The sequence below is a fragment of the Gossypium hirsutum genome, chromosome D03 (genome assembly GCF_007990345.1).
Source record: "Gossypium hirsutum isolate 1008001.06 chromosome D03, Gossypium_hirsutum_v2.1, whole genome shotgun sequence".
NCBI lineage: Eukaryota > Viridiplantae > Streptophyta > Magnoliopsida > Malvales > Malvaceae > Gossypium > Gossypium hirsutum.
Genome location: NC_053439.1, coordinates 47,563,494 through 47,570,894, shown reverse-complemented (window position 1 = coordinate 47,570,894; position 7,401 = coordinate 47,563,494). Strand labels below are relative to the sequence as shown.

General features: G+C 34.6%; 1 pseudogene; it reads left to right on the top strand.

Moving 5' to 3' along the window:
• The first annotated feature begins 916 nt into the window (after positions 1 to 916).
• LOC107950253 (heat shock cognate 70 kDa protein-like) lies at positions 917 to 6,054 on the top strand (annotated as a pseudogene).
• The last annotated feature ends 1,347 nt before the right edge of the window (positions 6,055 to 7,401 follow it).

Here is a 7,401-nt window from a genome sequence, read left to right as displayed (position 1 = left end):
TCTAAGAAGGAAAAATCACAATAACGAAAGGATAAAATCAACGTGCCAAACCCTAGCAGACGAAAAAACTTATTATTTGACCAAATTAATTAATTTAACATTAATATAATATCATATTAATTAATATTTAATTGATATTTTTATTATCACATAATAATAGTAATAAATTATTATTTTAATGCCGTTTTAGTAATATAATGAAGAACAAATGATATTCTTGTTAATTTAAAAGTTTTTTAAAACTTTTAATTTTATATAGATTATAAAATATAAATTAATTTTTAAATAATATACTTTTAATTATTTATACATATTATTAGTAATGATAATTTTTTTTGAATTTGTAAATAATATTTAGAAACTTTTTAAAGTATGATCTGAACTCGATTTCATTTACCTGATCTAAACATGAAAACTATGGAAGTGGAAAATCTACTCTTAGATTTCATGATTTGATCATCTCCCAATTATCTTATCTCTACTTGTCACTACTCAGGGGCTCTTTTTTTTTCTTTCCAAAATTGACACCAAACCAAACAACTAATTAGGAATAGTGAATCCCCAATAGCGAATAACATAAGACGCCCTAAGAATATCATATCAAAATAACCTTACCAGCCAAAATGTACCCCCCCCCCCAAAAAAAAAAATTAGTACGTTTCTTTTCAAACGAGCATGCATGCACCAAGCGTTAGAGTACATTTCAAATCTGAAAGCTCCATAACTCACTAGACAAAGGTTGACACCTCAAGAAGGGGCGGGAGGATAAAAATTAAAAAATAAACATTTCTTTTAGGCATATGGCAATTTTGATCCAACGGCCGAAAATACACGATCTACAAACTCAGAACATTCTGGAAATAAATTTTCCTTTATAAACCACCTCTTCTTTTCATCCTTTGCTCTCATCGAACTGAATCAAAATTACTTCCAAAGTTCAAAAATTTCAAGTTTCTCTCTTAAATTCTTTCGAGTTTCAAAGGTTTTTATAGTTGTTTTAGGTTTTGTTTGAAGTTGCTATGGCGAGCAAAGGCGAAGGACCAACGATAGGGATTGATCTCGGCACGACCTACTCGTGCGTCGGTGTTTGGCAGCATGACTGTCTGGAGATCATAGCGAATGATTAGGGAAACAGAACGACGCCATCTTACGTGGCTTTTACGGATACCGAGCGTTCGATCTGCGATGCATCGAAGAATCAGGTCGCCATGAATCCTGTCAACAATGTTTTCGATACGTCCTTAGCCTTCTTTGAAGTAGACTCTGAATTGCTTCGTCAGATATGGTTTTTGCTCAAATTTATTCATTTATTGCATACAGAGCTCTAAAGTTATTTGCTAAGAGAAAAAAGTCATCTTTTACTCTGAATAATGAACAAGAGTCTGAGGTTTTCACTTATTGATTCGGACACTATTTTGTGAACCAAGCGACTTATTATTATTATTTATATTCTGAGATTGATTCTAATTTTTTTTTAAAAAATTTTGAGCTTTGTTTGGTTAAGATTATTTACATGATTTATAATCATACAAACTATATAAAAACTTCATTTCGAGTTAATTCTGTGAGCATTTTTTCAATAAAATAATTTAATAACAAAATATTTAAAGTCTATTTAAATAAAAATAAATAAATTAGATTCGTGAGTGTAGTGTAGTGTAGTGAATTTAAGTTTTTTTCCCTCCTAAAATTGTACTCGAATATCTTGTGAGGATTTTGAATTTCAAGTTTTATAACGAAAATAAAGCTGGTATTTTATGCTTAAATTTTAAAATCTCTATGTTGATTTGTTATTATGTGGTTTTAGGGTTAAATTATTCCTACAAATAACAGCTTATGATTTGGCGGGAATTTTATGCTTATATATGATTGTTGTTTTGCTATTTTATGTTCTAGATGCTAAGCGTTTGATCGGTAGAAGATTCAGCGACCCTTCTGTCCAAAGCAACATGAAATTGTGGCCGTTCAAGGTTATTCTTGGCTCCGGAGACAAACCCATAATCATTGTCAACTACAAAGGCGAAGAGAAGCAATTCGCAGCCGAAGAGATCTCCTCCATGGTTCTCACGAAGATGAGAGAAATCGCGGAGGCCTATCTTAGTTCCTCCATAAAAAACGCTGTCGTCACGGTGCCGACTTACTTCAATGACTCCCAGCGCCAAGCTATGAAAGATGTTGGCATCATTGTCGGGCTCAACGTCATGCGTATCATCAACGAGCCGACGACTTTAGTTATTGCTTACGGGCTAGACAAGAAGGCGAGAAGTTTTGGGGAAAAGAACGTGTTTATTTTCGATCTCGACGGAGGCACTTTCGATGTCTCATTGTTGAAAATCGAAGAAGGGATTTTCGAAGTGAAGGCTACGACGAGGGATACCCATTTGGGAGGTGAAGATTTTGATAATAGAATGGTGAATCATTTCGTACAGGAGTGCAAGAGGAAGAACAAAAAGGACATTAGCGGCAACCTCAGAGCTTTGAGGAGGTTGAGAACAGCTTGCGAAAGAGCTAAGAGGACATTGTCTTGTACCGCTCAAGCAACTATCGAGATCGATTCATTGTACGAAGGGATCGATTTTTACATGTCGATAACCCGAGCTCAATTCGAGAAATTGAATATGGATCTGTTCAGAAAATGCATGGAGTTAATGGAGAAATGTTTGAGGGATACTAAGATGGATAAAAGTATAGTCCATGATGTGGTTCTCGTTGGTGGGTCTACTAGAATTCCCAAAGTTCAGCAATTGTTGCTGTTAGAGTTGTGTGACCCAAATTCTAATAGATTACTTGCAAGTCAAGTTAAACAAAAATATATTTTCTTTCTAGAAGATTTAGTATTTATTAGTATAATATATTTAGCATTTATTAGTATAGTTTATTTGACTTACTAATTTAGCCTATAAATAGGCTCTTTTACAATCTTAGAAAAACACACCCATTAGATTAGAACTCATAACACATTCAGAGAATTTTGTGTTTACGTTTTGAGGGTTCTTTGTTTTTCGGGTTTTCGGGGTTTAATTTTTATCTCTATCTTTTGTACTCTTCATTCTTTTGCCATTATAGTAAAATTATCTTTGCCTGTGGTTTTTTTATCCTATTTGGAGGGGTTTTTCTACGTTAAATTTGTGTGTTCATCTTCTCAATTTCTTCTGCTATTTTTACTTGTTTGTTGCTTAATCGGGACGATCTTAACAAGTGGTATCAGAGCTAGTTCAATTTTCATAAATCAGCTCGTTCAGAGATGGCATCAACAAGGTTTGAAATTGAGAAGTTCGATGGTGAGACAAATTTCAATTTGTGGCAAGTTCGGATGATGGCAATTCTAGTTCAAAACGGCTTGAAAAAGGTTGTTACAGGGAAAAAGCCTGAGAATCTAAATCAAACAGAATGGGAAGAGCTTGATGAAAAGGCATTGTCTACAATCTAGTTGTGTCTCGCGAATACAGTATTGCAGGAGGTATTGATGGAGAAGACCTCATTCGCCATGTGGAAAAGGTTAGAAACTCTTGATGCGACTAAGTCTCTGGCTAACCGTTTAGTGTTAAAACAACGTCTATTTACGTTAAGTCTCTGGCTAACCGTTTAGTGTTAAAACAACGTCTATTTACGTTTCGCATGATCGAATGTGAGCTTCTTAAAGATCACATTAGTCAATTCATTACTCTTTTAAATGATTTAAAGAACGTTGAGTTCATATTGACGATGAAAATCAAGCTATGCTATTATTGTGCTCTTTACCCTCTTCATACAAGTCTTCCGGGGAGACCCTGATTTATGGCAGAGACAAACTCTCGTTCGAAGATGTGAAGGGTTATTTTTTGAGTAGAGACAAACTCGACAATGAGTTTGGTTTGAATAGCAAAGCAGATAGGCAAGTTTCTATTTTGGTAGCATCAAAGAAACGATACAAAAGGTGTCGCTATTGTAAAAAGTTAGGTCACGTCAAAGCAGATTGTTTTAAACTGCGAAATAAAAGAGCTGCTGAGAGTAACGAGGAAGATGTAGTTGGTGCTAATTTGGTCGATGAAGATGGTGATGATTTCTTGTTAGTGTCAACGAGCAACAACTCCAAGCTTAAGTCTGAGTGGATCCTAGATTCAGGATGTTCTTTCCACATATGTCCCAATAGAGAATGGTTCTCCACATACAGTTCAGTTGAAGGTGGAGTTGTGCACATGGGAAACGATTCATCTAGTAAGATAATCGGTATTGGTACTATTAAAATTAGGATACACGATGGGATGATTATGACACTCTCAGATGTAAGGTATGTACCTGATTTACAAAAGAATCTCATCTCCTTGAGTATTTTAGACTTGAAAGGATGCAGAATCAACATCGAGTCGAGCGACATTAAAGTATCTCATGGAGCTCTCGTTTTGTTAAAAGGTAAAAGAACTGACAGTCTTTATATTCTGGAAGGTTCTACAGTGACCGGTGAAATCAGACGTCCCTCGTCCGTTACGGAGTCAAAGTCAACTCGTTTGGAGCAGAGGCAACTTGGTCATAGGAGGGAAAAAGGTATGACCGTTTCGTTGAAAAAAGGTTCTCTTTTGGATGCAAGTTTTAAAAAGTTAGGGCACTGTGTTCGTGAAAATCAGACCCGGGTTAGTTTTGATTTGGCAGTGCACAAGTCGAAGGCTAGAAGTCTTCCAGCTTCTAAGCATAGATTCGACTCAGTTAATTCCCTGCATAGTTCAATATAGGCCTGTGGCGGGTTTTGGCAAAGACGGCATTGAAAGAATTCGTGTCAAGGTGGAGATTGTTAGAGTTGTGTGACCCAAATTCTAAGAGATTGCTTGCAAGTCAAGTTAAACAAAAATATATTTTCTTTCTAGAAGATTTAGTATTTATTAGTATAATATATTTAGCATTTATTAGTATAGTTTATTTGATTTACTAATTTAGCCTATAAATAGGCTCTTTTACAATCTTAGAAAAACACACCCATTAGATTAGAACTCATAACACATTCAGAGAATTTTGTGTTTACGTTTTAAGGGTTCTTTATTTTTTGGGTTTTCAGGGTTTAGTTTTTATCTCCATCTTTTGTACTCTTTGTTCTTTTACCATTATAGTAAAATTATCTTTGCCTGTGGTTTTTTTATCCTCTTTGGAGGGGTTTTTCCACGTTAAATTTGTGTGTTCATCTTCTCAATTTCTTATGCTATTTTTACTTGTTTGTTGCTTAATCGGGATGATCTTAACAGTTGCAAGACTTTTTCAACGAGAAAGAACTTTGCAAGAGCATTAACCCCGATGAGGTCTTCGCCTACGAAAAGGTTTAAGATTTGCTGTTTTTGGATGTCACCCCAATTTCACTTGGCTTGGAAATCGCCGGTGGAGTCATGACTGTTAATTCCAAGGAATATAGTAATCCAAACAAAAAAGGAACAAGTTTTCTCCACTTACTCCGATAATCAACCTGGTGTTTTGATTCAGGTTTACGAAGGTGAAAGAACAAGAACCAGGGACAACAACTTGCTTGGGAAATTTGAGCTTTCTGGGATTCCACCAGCTCATCGTGGTGTCCCTCAAATCAATGTCTGTTTCGACATTGATGCCAATGGGATTTTAAATATCTCCACTGAGGATAAAACGACTAGTCAAAAGAACAAGATCACCATTACCAACGACAAAGGAATATTATCAAAGGAAGAGATCAAAAAAATGGTACAAGAAGCGGAGAAATACAAGTCAGAACATGAAGAAGACGAAAAGAAAGTTAAAGCCAAGAATGCACATGAAAATTATGCTTATAACATGAGGAACACCATCAAGGATGACAAGATCAGCTCCAAGCTTTCTGCTGCTGATAAGAAGAAAATCGAGGATGCAATCGAGGAAGCTATCCAATGGCTTGACGGGAACCAATTGGCTGAGGCGGATGAGTTCAAGGACAAAATGAAGGAGCTGGAAGACATTTGTAACCCTATTATTACTAAGATGTATCAGGGAGCTAGTGGAGATATGGGCGGTGGATCTATAGATGAGGATGCTCCCGCCACCGGTCGAAGCGGTGCAGGACCCAAGATTGAGAAAGTTGATTAAGTGGAGATGGTTTTTTAAGGGTTTCATAGGTTTCTCGTGTTATGCCTTTCCTTTAACTTTTTTAAAGCTAGATTTGTGAGTGTAATAATGGTTTTAATTCTCTCAGTGGATCAGCAGCTGATGCACCAAACTATTACTATTATATAGAAGCAACTTATCTTGCCACTTTGAATTGTCCTTTTTCTTTTTCGTTAGATATTTCATATTTCTTCTCATTGTTTTCTGCAATTTATTTTTAGCCCTTTAGATAAATTTTAAAGAGAGAAATCGTGAGTTTTGAGGGGTTAATTAGAATGAATAGGGCTCTTCTTGTGAGTTGTGATTTTAAACTGAAAATTATGGAATTGTCTTTAATTATTTTAGGATTTTTATTTCAAACATTCTGAAATTTCAATCGAGCTTCTTTAAATCGTGAAGAATATCATCATCTGCATCTTGAATTTTAGTGACATTTATCTTCGAAAGGAAAAGAAAGAGATTAGTAATTGAAGGAGGTGAAATTGGTTACTTCAATTCAAATTTATTCTTTGCTTTAATAATTTTTTAATGTTATATATGTTCAGTCATTTTTGGATCATAAGATATATCTTTTCACAGTGTGCTTTTTTTTATTGCTTTGCTATAACCTTATGTTTTGAATTGGTTTAGCTTGCTCGTGTCTTCAGAAAGTTTGTCGTTTGTTTGCCATTGTTTGTGCTTCTTTTTTTCCTATCATTGTGGCTTGTAAGAATTGTGTTTTTACTTTATTGCTCTAATGAAATGGGATTGTATGTTTTCGAATTCCATTTTCATTGCTTAAGGGTCATAAAAATGATGATAATGTTTGTGAATTATCATATTTTTAATAAATTAATTATTTGGATGTGTTGTTTTCATTTTACACTCTATTTAAAAAATTATTATTTTACAAATATTTTAATCGTATCATCGATTAATTTAGGGACAAATGGCTGCTTTAAATGCATCCATTTGGAAGCTAAAACAAAAAATATATATTCCTTAAGACATGGTTAAAACAAAAATAGTAGGATTTGGTAGTTAGGAAGACATAGAAGGAAATAAATGGGCAATGCTTGAGTAGTCAATCACCTAATTTGCTGCCATATTCTTTTGTAAAGGTTCCCATCCACATGGGGCATTACCTCTATCAATATGGAGACGGATTTGGCATTTTGATTCTGCCTCTCTTACTACCATTTAGTTTAGTTTTTAAGTTTTTCGTTGTAGCTTGATTTTATTTTTAAATGTTTCTATCACTTTTAAGAGGTGGATAGGAAAATTGATTGGGATGAAAGTTCAAGAATAAATATAGATAATGTTTTCAAGTCTGTTCCCATTCGTTACATG